Genomic DNA, 15,765 nt, shown 5'->3' on the forward strand with positions numbered 1-15,765 from the left:
TGACATTTGATGTGGATAGCCACATCATTTGAATTAATCAGATTTTTAAATTTAGTTCATTATTTAATAAACTAATAATTAAGAAAAACTAGTTAATTAAATGATGATTGTGGTATACGAGGAATATTTCTCCTTCATTTCCTTGGGTTTTGCAAAATTTTTAAATGATGTGACTGTCCACATTAAATGCCACCTAAAATGATATGGAAATGTGGTATAAAAACATGGTATGAATAACATTACTCTTTGCTAAATGATGATTAAAATTTGAAATTGAAAATAAAAAAATGTGAGTAGCACGTGGGCAACTTGGACCATGCAAAGGGTGCCGTTAGATGGCCGCTAACCGTGGAGCTGTGAGTGAATGTGAACTGCACATATGGTCCTCTTTTTCTTTTAGGTTGGTGAATGGGGATTGGAGAATTTGTGAAATGAACGACTTTACTGAGTCTTCTCGCTTTGTTTCCACTTTGTGCTTTACATCCATGAAGACAAAAAAGAAGGCTTGGAATTGGAATTTGATTCCTTTCCCTTTGTGAAATTTTCACTGGCCACACATCGCTGGAGGTTTTCTGAGAAAAGGGGTGGCACGGTCGGATTCGGTATGGTTTTGGAGTGAAATAGAAATTTATTTTGGTTTAAATCGATGCTGTTTTGAAGTTTGAATCGAAATGAAACTAAACCATTTGATTTTGATTCGGTTCGTTTGAAACGTTTTGGTTTCATTTATGCCTCGCTTGTAGGCCTGTTAAAAATGTGGCACTAATACAAGTATTCAACATTCAAATAAACTCAAAAGTTTAAAACCTAACATTTGCAAACTAAATGCTTTATAATACAACTATTCGACTGTGTAAATTAGAAGTTTGAGATTGCCTTAGAGCTTATTGTTGCGGTTGTGGATTAATAAGAAGAGATGCGATGCTTGAATTGAATTGACAATACGAAGAGGAAGGATTCACGATTTGTAGTGGATTAATAAAAAGAGATGCGATGCTTGAATTGAATTGACAATATGAAGAGGAAGGATTCACAATTTGTAGTGTGAAAATCATGTCAACAGAGTGTAAAAGTCAAAGAGGAGACTCGATGTTAGTATGTTACAATTTAGCAAATGCCATTCTATGGTGTGATGTATGGACTCAACCAAATAATCAAATAACCAATTAGAACTCAACACCTAATATTGGGCATTAACTTAAATATGTTCTTAATTTATGCAGTGCAGTTTGATTTCAGTTCAGTCCAAGAAGTTCAAAACCAAAATAAAACATTTTTTTAGCTTACGGTTCGTTTTCAAACCAAAACCATTTCAAAATCACAAAAATAGAACCATTCGGTGTGGTCAATTTAATTCATGTTTCAATTTCGATTTTCAGTTAAAAGTGCCTACCCCTATGTCACAGTCCCAACTCCTAAAGAATGGAATGGAATAAACAAATGTTGTGGCAAATAATTATGATATGTCCTAAGTTTAAAATTTATTATAGAAATCGAAGCTTTTCTCAAGCGATTCTTACTTATGTGTTATATGCTCTTGCCTTTTTGTTCTTTAAATTGTTGAAAATGTGACATCATACGGATTATTCCGATGAATGTCATTTACGTGCTGAGCTTTCATTTTTTTTTTAAGAAAGTGCAATATTCTGTTAATTAAATAAAAGGAAAACTAACGAAAAGTAAAAAAAAAAAAATTTAATGAAAAAATACAAATAAATGGTCAATGAATAGTACCAAGGAATGGTAAAAATATGAATTTTCGTTAAAAATGAACAGTATTGAAAGTGTTTCATTAAAACTCTCTTAAATAAAAGCATTATAAATACATATTATGAATAACTCAACTTCAAAAGAGTCATTTCAAACCAAATCTAAAATTATTATAATAAAACATCACCAGTCACAAAACAATGAGTAGACATTATGTTTTATATTTTCATTTTTTTTCTTCTGAAAGTGAGAGTAATCATTTATCTCAAACGAATAGTTTTAGAGCTTATTTGGAAGTGATTTTAAAATGGCTGAGCCTTCGATAAAGGTACATTTGAAATCAATTATTAGTAAAAATGTAAGTAAATCTTGAAAGACACCTAAAGTGCACTATGGAAGAAGCACATAATTGGTGTTTATTGTAGAAAACACTTATGTAGTTTTAGAATCTAAAAATATTTTCTCTAAAAACGGGTTCAGTTTTTTGTACTTGATATATATTCCGATCTATTGGTGTTGAATTGACTAATACCAAATGCATAATGCTAGGGAGACTATAGACAACATTTGGCAAATTAAATAACATGAAAGTTGATGATTGAATTATAATTTAAGTGTTGGTAAACGTACTTATTTATATTAATGATATTTTATTTAGTTTGTAAATTTTATCTCTCTATCATTACTCTAATAAAAAATATCACATTCAAATAACTTACCCAAGTTTGGTACGCGTATTCCAAAACTAGCCTTACACCACGTGTATCTCAAGTCGTGTATTTTATTTTCACCTACTCCCACTATCGCTTGTATTGACGCCGACAAAGGCGAGTAGTTAGGGTCTCCTAGCCTTTTTAATATGTTTTTTAACTTGATTTCTGCATTTTCAACTGTTTTTGTTCCGACTCTTCTTTTTGTTCGGTTCAAATAAACAGAGTAGAATTTTTTTCTTTTTTTTTATTTCTCTCTTATTTGAACGATCAAGGTTTAGTTATGTTAATATCTTATATTAATTTTTTATATAAAAAAACAAAATAGAAAATATAAGAGAAGATGATGGAAATAAATGAAAAGAGAAGACGAAAGAATTCTAATTCCAAATAAACTATCTTCCTTTTTGTCCAGAAAAACTATCTTCCTTAATTTCTTCAATTTTTTTTTAAAAAAATTCAAGTAATTTAGTACGTTATGGTCAAAACAACAGTAATTAAGTTACTAAAACTAGCCTGCGCGGCAGGCCAAGAAGCTTCTGTTTTAATTTTATGATATGACTTTGCACGTTTTTAAGGAAAGGCCAAGTCAAAGCAGATTATATTACGATCATATGTTTAGCCGTTAAATGCTCCACCAACAGTACAAGATAGTCTAACGTGTTATTTTACATATACAAATTTAAGTCATATAATACGTAAATTCGTATTTGAGTATGTAGTTTAATAATTTGTTAAAAAATTGTGAAGATTGTATCTTTATGAGATTTAAACTTAAAATACCTGGTAAACCTAATAATTAAGTGCATTATTCGAATTTATTTTACTCTCTAAACAATTAGAATCGATTTTGTAAACAATACAACATCGAATTAATGCTAGGATCCTAGCTAGAGTACGGACAATAGAAACATAATCAAAGTTTATGAAGAAAACAGAAGAGCAAGAAGACAGCATACGAAAGCCCAGGTAGCATACTTAATTCATGCATATATTCGAGGAGGAGACATTTTCCGGGATTACGGTGTTTAACACTTAATTAACAAACACATCACCTTCAATGCTCTTAAAGACCCACAACAGCCACTTTGATTAGAACTAATGATGTTGACACACTAACCCCTAAACACATTTCGAATGTCGACACAAGCATGCTATCCAATTGAAACATCGTGACCAAGATTGAGAATTTCATCATGAAGAAAAATGGTGGAGGCCCGTTGAACTGTGGTTTCATACAATATTAGTAAAGTTCATAATGTGATGGTTCATTACAGTATTATCGGTTAATTATAATTTTTTACAACAAAATACTATAGTACGAAAAATACTTGTCATTTATATGTAAGTACTCATTCCTCATTGTATAGTGTCACAGTTTGACATGTGCAGTTGCATGTAAGAAAGAACCGCGTTCCACTAATACTTCATAGCCCATCATTGAGAGTGTTGAGAATGCGTAGAGTGTATAAAACAGATCCAAACGTGAATGGTTCCCATCAGCTCCTCCAAGCCACTCTTTACCAAATTTTCCACTCACTGAATTTGCTATGGACACCAGAAATGAGCTTAAAAAGAACCCCATTGATGTTGAGCACCATGGCAACGAAGTGGACATGCTTCTCATGCTATCCGGTGCTTCCGAGTAAAAGAACTCAAGCATTCCTCCAAGGATGAGGATGTCTGAGACTCCAAGGATGAGGTATTGCCAGCCAAGCCAGAAGAAAGACAATGTGGCATTTTTATGAGCTGCCTCGCGTCTCTTACCTTCGACTAGGGCAGCTACGGCCATTGATGCAGATGCTAGTGCCAGCCCTAGCCCAATCCTCCAAAGTGGTTGGAAGGTGTGACTTTTTGCTGGGCTTTTGGATGCTAAGATTCTTTGGAATCGTTCGTATAAGGGAATAGAAGCAAGCAAAACGGAGAGGGGGAGTATGCCCAATGACTGAACTGGGATTTCGAAATTGTTTATTTTTCGGTTCATTGTGGTCCCTTGTACCACTGAGTATGTCTGAAGTTGGGCTAGGCAGCAATTCATCATGATTGTGCTTGCAAAGATGGGTAGAAGGCCTATAAAAGCTCTTGTTTCCTTAACTTGAGCGGCACTAATTGTGCTATCAATTAATGCTTTGTCTAAAAAATCTGAGAAATTAGAGTGTCTCTTAGACCAAAAGTAAATGAAAAAAAATTGTATGCAGAGTTTAAATACTGGCTCCATTTCTTCCCACTCAAAATTTGATGGGTCACATATTTGTGCTGAAGTGTGACACTATAATTTAATCCCGCTCTAAGTTTAAAGAATCATAGTATATATGTCCATGTTACCATCTCCTAACTAAGAAAAAATTGAGAAGAGGGGAAACAACTTACTTGTTTGTACCATACTTAGGGCCTCCGTATTTAGACCTCGTATAAATACTTAGGGGACTCAAATGTAATTATGTAATAAATGAAGGGGCAAATATGTAATAAGTGAGGAGCCCTTATTCTATAAAAGGACTCCTCACTCTCCTCATTAGATAGGCCAAGATTGAGGGCAAGGCTTAGGCCATAGAAAATGGGCTAGAGAGAAAATAGGCTAGAGAGCACACTGACTCTAGTCTTCTTGTATATTCACCATTCAGAGTGAAACAATATCAACATCAGTATGGACGTAGCCCAAACATTGGGGTGAACCACGATACATCTTGTGTTCTTTACTTTCTTACAGATTCAAGGTCGGATTTAAGTTGTTCCAAGACCTCCCAGTTTTGTGCATCAATATTTGATGCTGTCTGTGGGAATCGACACGAAAATCTATGTCGTTTTTTTTTCATTTTTTCATCTCACCACCGTGAGACCTCACCACACTTCATCGTGAATCTGCAGAAACCTAAGAACCTTTTTATGGTCGCCCTTTTCTCTCTCTCAATTTTTTCAACTCTCCCAGTCTCCCTCTTTATGGTCGCCGTCTTCTCTCTCTCTCATTTGGTGTTGAATTCAAAACAAAACAACGACTCTAAAGAGATTTATCCTCAAAGCATATTGTCCACCATTTTCCTCTACAAATACGAACAGTTTACGCTTCAAAGCCGGAACCTTTCGCTTTAGCTTTCTGGGTTTTACCAGAGTTTAACAAGTCCCGGTCACCGAAGATGGCTTCCCAGCGAAAACCCATCACTTGGGCTCTCTTCTTTTTTCTACCTCTTGTTGGTCTTCACCCAATTCATTGTGGCACGCAAAACCCCCAAAATCAAAGGGCCTATCAAAATGGTGGTGGTCGTCGTCATGGAAAACCGCTCATTTGACCATATCTTTGGTTGGCTTAAGTCAACCCGACCCGACATCGACGGCCTGAATGGGAACGAATTGAACCAGATTTTTGTCTCGCAACCTGGCTCCGCTCGAGTCCGCGTCTCAAACGACGCCTTTTTCGTCAACTCTAACCCGGGCCACTCGTTTTAGGCGATTCGGGAACAGATATTCGGGTCGAACGAGAGCTCCGAGAACCCGGCACCGATGAACGAGTTCGCTCAGCAGGCGAAGAGTATAGGCGAGGGGATGGCGAGGATAGTGATGAGCGAGTTCAAGCCGGAAGTCCTCCCAGTCTACATCGGGTTAGCAAATGAGTTCGCCGTGTTCGACCGGTGGTTCGCGTCCGTACCGGCGTCGACTCAACCGAACCGATTCTACTCCTACTCGGCCACGTCACACGGTGCTATGAGCAACGTCCGCGAGGACCTCATCCACAGCTTCCCTCAGAAAACGATCTTCGACTCTCTGGATGAAAATGGCCTCAACTTCGACATTTATTACCAGAACATCCCCGCCACGCTCTGGGAAATGAACGACATGTCTCCGAGAGTGAAGGAAGGGTTGGATGAGAGGCGGCTAAGGAAGATGGAGGCGGGAAATCGTAAAGCCAGAGAGAGGGAGAGGATCCTGAGATCGGCACATTCCGGTTCTCTGCCGCCCCATCTTTCCGATCCGTCTCATAGTCCCGTTTCTGAGTTCTGCACCTAAAGAGAAATGGGCTACAGCAGACTCCAGCTGTCGGACCCTGTAGGCTCCCCAGTCTCTACGTGGCGGAAAACCCATTTATTTTCATACCTATGAGTGGTCCATTATATGCTAACCGCATGCTTGATAGCATTTTCCGGCCAATTCAAGCTCCAACAGCAGGGCAAAAAGCGGTGGAACCTACAGGAGAAAGTTTCCTTTTACGAATGCAACAACTGAGAATGAATAGACGGGTGAAAACTATGTGGGTAAAAATGAACGCTTGCTGAGATCTGGCCAACTGGAGCAAGATCGCGGAGGAAGAAGATGCCCACTTTCTAAGAGTACAGAGGGGTCACTTTTTACAGGAGAACATGCAGGAAATGAAGTGGGAAACAAAAGCAAAAGCAAAGCAGAAAAAACTAAGAAAAAACAGAAAGCAAAAGCAAGGAATAAAGGGAGGAAAAGAATAGAAAAAGGAAAAGGATGAGGCTCACAAAAGGAGCCTGAATACTGATCATAATGTTTGCAACAGTTGATGCCAAAGGGCTTTCCAAATATTTTTATCATTGTGGAATCTTTTATGTATTGGAGCAGGGAGATCAAGAAAAGCAAATGGGTGATGAAAGAAAGGGTTTCACTTTGGCTCAAATCTTCAAGCGCCCTGCCCCCCGCAACAGCCAACTACACATGCTATCCCACTATCCAACTATCTGCCATACCCACATTCTGCAGCAGTTTTTTTGAATCATGTGATTTACTTTTCTTATCTTTTGGAGACATCTGTATAAACCCACCAGAGGGTAATCATAAATAAAGAAAGAAGGCGGCATGCCAAAAAAAAAAAAAAACCGGCAAGCCCAAAATAATGGGCTGGAATGTTATGTGGAGGGCGAATGCCCATATGCCAAAAGAGCCAGACCCTCTATTATCACCAGCCAAGTGATCAAAAGTACGTCCAGTACTCCAAAATTATTCGATAGCCTGCCGCTATTATCACCAACTAGGTGATCAAAAGTATGTCCAGTACTCCAAAATTATTCGGCAGCCTGTCGCTATTATCACCAACCAGGTGATCAAAAGTACGTCCATTACTCCAAAATTATTCGACAGTTTGCCGCTATTATCACCAACGAGGTGTTCAAAAGTACGTCCAGTACTCCAAAATTATTCGATAGTCTGCCGCTATTATCACCAAACATGTGATCAAAAGTACGTCCAGTACTCCAAAAATTATTCGGCAGCATGCCGCTAATATCACCAACCAGGTGATCAAAAGTACGTACAGTACTCCAAAATTATACATGAGCATCACTCATGTCAATCATATATAAACATTCATGAGCATCACTCATGTCAATCTTACATAAACATTCATGAGCATCACTCATGTCAATCAGCTTCGAAAGTTTCAGAGCTCCAGCTTCAAAAGCTTCATTTACAAAGCACCAACTTCAAAGGTTCACTTGCAAAGGTTACTTACAAAGCTTCAGTGCAGGGTATACAAAGACCGCCTCCGAACAACCGTCACTTCGACCCATACATGGATTCAATTTGAAGTTTCCAGCCAACAGCCTCTATTGACTGAAGACTTGGGGGACTACACTATGTACCATATATTGGGCTTCCACAATTGGGCCTCATGAAAAATACTTGGGGGACTTAGCCCATTATTTATGTACTGAGGAGCGAACCCTTATTCTATAAAAGGGACTCCCTCACTTTCATTAGAGAACACCCATCACTTATGTATTGAGGAGCGAGCCCTTATTCTATAAAAGGGACTCTCTCACCATCATTAGAGAGCATCACCGCCTGCTGAGCAACCGCCTCGCCGCGAGCATCATTCTTAACCTATCACTTATGTACTGAGGAGCCAGTCCTTATTCTATAAAAGGGACTCCCTCACCATTATTAGAGAGCATAGCCGCCTGTTGAGCAACTGCCTCGCCGCGAGCATCAACTCTAGCCCATCATTTATGTATTGAGGAGTGAGCCCTTATGCTATAAAAGGGACTCCCTCACCTTCAACGCCACAAACTGAGCCAACCAAGGCAACATAAGCCATAAGCCGAGCAGCCTCGCAACATGTGCTACTTCTACTTGAGCATCATTTCACATTGAGGACCACCTCATATCAAGTATCAGTTCTAGACGATATCTAGTTACTTCGGCCCATACATGGACTGAATTTCAAGTCTCCAGCCAAAAGACTCTCTTGATTGAAGACTTGGGGGACTATTGTTTGTACCATACTTAAGGCCTCCGTATTTAGACCTCGTATAAATACTTGGGGGACTCAAATGTAATTATGTAATAAATGAAGGGGCAAATATGTAATAAGTGAGGATCCCTTATTCTATAAAAGGACTCCTCACTCTCCTCATTAAAGAAGCCAAGATTGAGGGCAAGGCTTAGGCCATAGAAAATGGGCTAGAGAGAAAATAAGCTAGAGAGCACACTGCCTCTAGCCTTCTTGTATATTCACCATTCAAAGTGAAACAATATCAACATCAGTGTGGATGTAGCCCAAACATTGGGGTGAACCACGATACATCTTGTGTTCCTTACTTTCTTGCAGATTCACGGTCGGATTTACGTTGTTCCAAGACCTCCCGGTTTTGTGCATCAACTCCGTCCGAATTGATTGCAGATACTGCATACTGGTTCTCTATAACTTTTTTCTGGTGAGGCCTTCTAGTTCCGAACTGCAGAAGCAAGAACCTTTGACACCACAAAGAAAAAAATTGAATAAATTCCGAATACAACAGTCTATTTGATAGTATTTTTTTAGAGTTGCTATTAGCGCACGCTGTAAAGAACTACTCTGCAATCTTAAGAAAATAGTGCATAATGATTATTTTGAAGTGGTGATAAATAATGGATCTTTTCTAAATGTACATTTACCTTAAAGATTCTTGTCAATGCGCTTCCGTAAGGACATTTGTGTCGATAAAATAGACTCCCACCGATGAAAATTGAAGGTGCCAAACTCAAGGCTATAATTGTTATAGTGAAGTTCCAATTCCAGCCTTTGTTTTCTTCCACCCAAATCATAGTACAGCTTAGGAGGCCTCCCAGGCATAGGGAAAAGAAAAACCAGTTGAAGTAGGAAGAGATAAGTCTCTGGTTGCTGTGATCAAGCTGATCAGCACCGTGTGCAGGTAAGGAGGCATTGATTCCACCTACATCGGCAGCAACGACATCTGAATGGCTGCTTGAGACCGAGAAGGCCTAGCACCCGATGCTGGTCGAAATTGTGGGTACTGAGCTTGGATCCTCAGTAAAATTTATCCCCACATGGTACAAGTTTCTTGTTCCATTTAACGTTGCATACAAATATATACGTCTCACTTCATGTCAATTTTTCTTGAATCTTTAAGTTCATCACATTTTCTATTAGCTTACCCTATTAAATAGACTAAAATTACTCACAATTTAAAAATTCTTTTTGATATATTTGACAGCAAAGACAAATTAATACGTTTAAGAAAATTAGGGGCTCATAACTAAATTAAAAGTCCGTGGCGGCAATGGGAAAAATAAAATTTTTTACTCCCAAGAAAAAGGGGGACAAATAAAACCAGCAACTCTATGGTAGAAAAGATGATGAAGGTTGTGAATCTTGTGAAAGAGTGAAATTGGTCACCATATTTGCTGCTGTAGCATCTGGGTAATGCATTAACAACAAGAAGTATCCAACGAAGTTACTGGCATTGGCTAAGAACACCATGTTTGTCAACACCTCCACAACTGCACACGAAAATTCATTCCCAAAATTACTCCAATATCATACAACATTTACCCTCTTGCATATCAAACTTAGATCTTATTTTTTGTTTAAAAAAATTATGAATACAGCTAAATTACTTCATATTCATTAATTTCAAAAAGAAAAATTGGATTAGAAAAAGGGTAATATTAGGGAGACCAAATTTCGTAAACAAATGATGTGGGCGATGTTGTTAATTATTTAACATGCTTATTACCTATTGGTAACATATCATTTGATTTGTAAATTTGGTTTAAAAATTTAGTCTCACTACCATTATTCTTAGAAAAATACCAAACAACCCCTTAATTGTAATGACACACCCCGACCGAGATCGAGACATGCTGGCTGTTACATGAGAGTGATGTAGCCATGTGCACAGTGCAGAAGAAATAATGATAGCAGAGAATACGAATAAATGAAAACTAACTCATAAGAGTACTAGTTAAGATAAGTGCTGGAATATGTGTGAATACACAATCAGAGCGTAAGTAGCCTAAGTTCAGTCCAGAAAACAAGTGCTAATTAAACGACACCCAAAGATGCCCTACATTTGTGATAGTCTGTCAGAACCTCCACTAATCCTCGTGAGCCACCAACGAACAAGTTTATCTAAAATCTGGAGGGGCGCAAAACAGAAAGTGTGAGTGGGCAAAAATAAAGCTTTTCAAAACCATTTCATTTATCAAATACTCTAACCTCTTGTCGTAAAACATGTATAACTTTCCCAGAAATGGAATATAAACATATATATATATATATATATTCAAATCATGCTTCACATATCCATATTCATAAGTATACCATGTCAAAATATAAAACAGAATAAGTAACTTAAGTGAAAATAAATTCATGGAAAAATAACATATTAGCCGAAACCCCTGTAGAGGTTTGTACGGCTGAATTCATAGCTCATGAGTCAATCTAACCGGAGTCACTGTAAGTGACCTATACGGCATTACATTGCACATGAGTCGGAACCACTGCAAGGGTCTGTACGACAAGACTGGGTGTAATATAGTTACGCTCAATGCTATGCTCTCATGATAGCTGTGCGATAAGTCGCTAGTCACCTATGAGTTGGAATCACCTATGATGGTCTGTATGACAAGATTGTGCATCTAAATTGGATCCAATGTGAGCATATGGTGTGGGAGATGACATTATATACAGGCTTGTGCCATATCTCTGGCTAAATCACTAACATCGGGGTGCAGGTTTATGAGCTCAATGTTTCTCAATTAATCACAACCATTATCCACATTCACAATTCATAAACTCACATGGGGCTTACCTGAGTGTCCACAACACCACAATTATATATATATATATATATGCAAACGTCATATGCATATTCTAAATATAAAACATTTGGCATGGCAATTTAAATCATACTCATTTAAATGCATTTTCTGAGAAAGATACCAAGCATATACATATATACTTAAAACCAAAAGCCTACTCACTGGTATGTCGAAGGGTCGTAGCCCCCGAGTTGCCATTGACTGCGCTCGTCCTCGGGATAGATCTCACCTATATGCGAAATAACTGAATAAACGTTATTTAAAGCACATAACCAATAATAGCTAATAACTTCTCATACATCGCTCAAATGAGGTATATAAATATACCATCGTGACCTACACAACTCCACGAACACACCCAAATTTTTAAAATAATTTTTAGAGCCCTCATGCGCCGTCACGTGCCGGCAAGGGCATGGCTCTACTCGCGGCCACGCGCAGGGAATCCTAACGGAATCCCTAACTGCCGTTAGGTATATTTCTTTAAAAATCAACAAAATCGATAAATCTACCTGACGGCGTTAGAATATTCCGTCAAGTTTGATGGAATATTCTCTGTCTTCTACCTTCGAACTCCGGCGACCGTCGTCGTCGCCGGAAACTGGAAAAATCCTAAAATCCTTATAACTTCGTCATTTTTGCACCAAAACTCATGAAACTTACACCAAATTGAAGCTTACAACGATTAGAACACATTCTTACCAATTTCAAGCTCCAAAAATCACGAAATCTTGCTGGAGAAGGCACGATAATTCCGGCCAAATTTCAAACTCACCAAACTCGACTTCCCGACGTCCAATTTGCTTGGTTTTTCTTCTCTGAGCTTCGTAAAAATGTCCTAAAGCTTCCTATGAGCTTAAAATCCCTTGAAACATCCATAATTATGACCACATGAACAATACTCAAATCGGGGGTGATGGTTTCTCGGGGTTTTTGAGGGTTTCACGATCTAAAAATGGCATATATGAACTCAGAGACTTGCAAGGAGTTCGAATCTTACATTTTGACGTCGATCCGTGTGTGTATGGTTGGTTCCAAAGTTCGTCCGTACAATTGTACGAATTTTCAAAAAAATACGTGAGGGAGGAGAGAGAGTGCACTGGAGAGTGAGTGAGTGTGTGTGTGGTACACGTGGGTCACTAACCAAAACCAAAGAAAATACCATCTAAGTCCTAATTGGTTCCAAAATAATAGGACCTAGCACTAATTGGTCCAAATTCTAACCTACCACACTACCACACAAAACGTCCAAGGGTATATTTGACATTTCACGCCTAAAAATTAATATTTTGGGACGGGTTGTGACATGTAACATCCCACATTGCTTAGGGGATGGGATCCTGTAAGCTTAATATGTATATTCTCATCTTTACCTTGCACAAGGCCTTTTGGGAGCTCACTGACTTCGGATTTCATTAGAACTCCGAAGTTAAGCGAGTTCGGGCGAGATCAGTTCCTTGATGGGTTACTAGGAAGTTCTCGTGTGAGTTCTCAAAAACAAAATCATGAGGGCGTGGTTGGGGCCCAAAGCAGACAATATATAATGAAAAAAAGGTTTTTCTTTTCTGCAGAAGAGAAGAGTTGATTATAGTATACAATTTGGGTTGTGTTAGGTCACCATGATCTGCACACGAAATTTATGAATTCATGAACTTACCGATGTTAGGAAAAATTACCAAAACAATGAAAATTTGGGGACAGATAAATGAGAAGAAAAACTAATAGGGTAGTTTAGAGAGGTTTGGTGAAAATTTAAATTAATTTGCATGTGTGGGGATGAGGCTAAAGGCTATGCAGTCACTTGTATCCCAATCCTGCATGAGTAATGTTACATTGCATGGAAAATTAATTAAAGTTTTGTCAAAGGCAGTTAGAGAGAACCGAATTCCTGAGAATTGTGCATTCAATGCCTGAATATCGGTTTGCTTGACACCTTGAATGTCAAAGGTTTAGCTTGAAAAGAGCTAGGCATTTGCACTGAAGAGTTTGGACCCGGCTTCTCTACCCTCCCACTTTCCATACACTTCCATCCTCTCCTATTTTATGCGGTTATGGTTAAGTTACGTCAACATTTTATATAAGAAGTGGGAGGGCAGAGAAGCCAGGTCCGAAGAGTTTTTGGGGTACTTTTGTTGCATTTGACACATACTAAGTTTTGGGGGTAATTTTAATGGAGAAATCCAAAAGAATGTGCTTTTCAAATTTACAAGATACAACATATTGCATGTGATCCAATATTCTAGTGGATAGGGTGTTAGGTTTTTACTCATTCGTCTTAGGTTCAGAACTCCACACTCTTCTAAATTATTGTTATATTTTCGAACCCTTTCCTCTCTCTTAGTAATAATAATTTTCTAAGAAAAAGATAACAATTTATTCAAAATGATTGAATTTTTATGGATTTAATGGGTTTATAAATCCATGGATTTTTATGGAGTTAAATTTATTTGAGAGATTTTAATGGGTTTATAATCCATGGATTTTTATGGAGTTAAATTTATTTGAGAGATTTTAATGGGTTTATAAATCCATGAATTTTTATGGAGTTAAATTTATTTGTAAAGATTTCATATAAAATTTTGATTCAATTCCCTCAAAATGTCATGGGGAGGGGTGTGATTTGGGGATGCTTATAATACACTACGAAATTTCTCCAATTCCCTCTAAATTCTCAACTTTTTCATATCTTTTAAAATCAAATTTTAATTGAATACACCTAGAATGTTATAAACTTCTTTAAAATCATAATTGAATACCCCTTGATTTCTAGCGATTTTAATAAACTATCTTAAAATCCTGATTGAATATACGTTGAATTTTAGTGAATCCCTTAAAATTCTAATAAAATACCCCTAGATTCATTAAAAGAATTAAAGTCTATTAAAATCCCGATTGAATAGATCCCTTAATGCTATAGTTTTGGAATGATCATGTACAATGAGTTAATCGTTTGAAATCATGTACGGTGAGTCCTTTTTCTTGTAAGCTTTTCTTACATAAATGCAAACCATTGACTTACATTGACTTTGAATCAATTCTGATACAATTATTATATGTCTTATTTGAGACAATACTAATAGTCTTGTAACGTTTTTATAAAACCATTTTGTTTGGAAGGAAAATGATTTTCGTATATCTCTTTTTTACCATGTATATATGTACAAGTATGTTTATTTTTTGTTTATAAATTAAATAAATCAAAAGAGAATTAAAGGATAAAAATAAATAGTGGTAGTGTGGATGCAAATTTCTTCCTCCTCGATCTTGGACGATTTTGCACCTACAAAACAATTAACACCTTAGGTTAAGGCCAAGAGCCTCACGCGCCCACGATGAATGGGGGGGGCTTTGGCCGAAGAACCTCCGATGCCAAAGTTAGAATTTAGAGAGAAAGAGTGTTTAGAGAATTTTGGGATTTTTGCCAAAAAGTTGGAATTAGCTTTTTGGTGAGAATGGGAGTATATTTATAGGGATAGGAGGTGGCTAGGGTTTTTAGGTTTAATTTAGGTTTAATTAGCCAATTTATTTGGCTATTAAACATAAGATGAATGTTTTGGTGGTTTTTGAATTTATTGGGTAATAAAAAGGAAGAAATGGTGAAAAAGGTAGAAAAAAGTGATGGATTAGGTTTTGAAATGGGGATAGCCGGCCATGTGGTGTTTTAGGGTTGAATTGGATGTATTTTGTAGTTATTTGGATATAATGGATGGTTTAATTGACAATTAATGAGTTAATTAGGCAATAAACCCATTAATTAGCCAATTAACATAATTTAAAAGGAATGTGTTTGGGAATTACCTTGTAGAAAGGATTTGATGAGATGGACTTTGAATTGTTACCTATTTTGGGCACTTTTGTCTTGGTTGAAAGAGGGTTGCCCGCTGCTTGCGCGTAGGAACCTCGTTGTACTGCAAGGGTATTTTTGTCATTTTTGTCCAAAAATCCACGTGTCGCCCTGTGAATATTTTTGGCTCCACAGGTAGCATGTGGCGGATTGTTTTGGTATTTAGGGTCTTCATCTTCAACCATAGACGGAGCCACCTTGGGCCCAGCCGTGGTGAATGCCCCCACTTAGTTTTTTTGGTTGAGAAAAAAAAAAGTACTCTTTCAATTGCTTATGATATTAGTATTAACTTTTTCATGTGCTACTACCATTGTTGAAAAAACACTTCTAGTCATGAAATTTATGAAGATATATTGAGAAATTGGATGAGATATCAATGAATGAATGATAACATGATTATTTTTATAGATAGAGGTATTTGATGGTATTGGTAATGAAGTTGTCATG

General features: G+C 37.4%; 1 pseudogene; it reads right to left on the bottom strand.

Moving 5' to 3' along the window:
- Positions 1-3,777: 3,777 nt before the first annotated feature.
- LOC126622714 (protein NRT1/ PTR FAMILY 4.2-like) lies at positions 3,778-10,273 on the bottom strand (annotated as a pseudogene).
- Positions 10,274-15,765: the final 5,492 nt, after the last annotated feature.

This window comes from Malus sylvestris, chromosome 5, assembly GCF_916048215.2.
Source record: "Malus sylvestris chromosome 5, drMalSylv7.2, whole genome shotgun sequence".
NCBI lineage: Eukaryota > Viridiplantae > Streptophyta > Magnoliopsida > Rosales > Rosaceae > Malus > Malus sylvestris.